Consider the following 733-nt stretch of genomic DNA (forward strand, 5'->3'; position numbering starts at 1 on the left):
AGGCGCCAGAGGAATGGGTCAAAGCAGGTCCAGCTGACGTTCACACCGCGGGACAGCCCCCAGCCCAGCCCTCCCATTGCCCGTGTGCAGGCAGTCTGTGCAGGGACCTGCTCACAGGAGCGGGGGTAAGCTGCAGGGGTCTGTTCACATGTACTTCCACGCTGCACATGCACACACGCACACGTGTACTTCACTTTGCACACACATGTGTACTTCACTCTGCACATGCGCACACGTGTACTTCACTTTGCACACACACGTGTGTACTTCACTCTGCACATGCACACGTGTACTTCTCTCTGCACACATGTGTGCACTTCACTGCACACTTCTTGTCCTTGGATTTGTCAGTCTCCTTCTTGTACACATGCACACGTGTACTTCACTCTGCACATACACACGTGGTTCACTACACACAAACACACACACACACACACACGGGGTTGGTGGCAGAGGATGTCCCTCAAATTCTCAAGACAGTCTCTCCTCTTTCCAAAGGAAGCCCAGGCCTCAGTGGGTGGGCCCTGAACAGAGAGGGTCTAAACCCAAAGCTGTCAGCCCTCTGCCTCTCACCTGGGGGGTCCCCAGGGCTAAGGGCTATTCTGCCCGTCAAAGACAGTAAGGCAGGTGGATGCAGCCTGGCCAGAGGCAGGAGGCACACCAGGCAGGGCCAGCCAGAAGTGATGGGAGGGCGGGGGTCAGCACTGCCCAGAGCAGCGGCGGGGGACCAACC

At 57.4% G+C, this 733-nt stretch overlaps 1 protein-coding gene across 1 annotated transcript in view; it reads right to left on the minus strand.

Annotated features, from left to right (window-relative positions):
- INPP5A (inositol polyphosphate-5-phosphatase, 40kDa) overlaps positions 1 to 733 on the minus strand; it is a 109,579-nt gene that overhangs the window by 14,917 nt on the left and 93,929 nt on the right. The window lies entirely within an intron of this gene.

The sequence above is a fragment of the Bison bison genome, unplaced genomic scaffold, assembly GCF_000754665.1.
Source record: "Bison bison bison isolate TAMUID 2011002044 unplaced genomic scaffold, Bison_UMD1.0 scf7180017864456, whole genome shotgun sequence".
Lineage (NCBI taxonomy): Eukaryota > Metazoa > Chordata > Mammalia > Artiodactyla > Bovidae > Bison > Bison bison.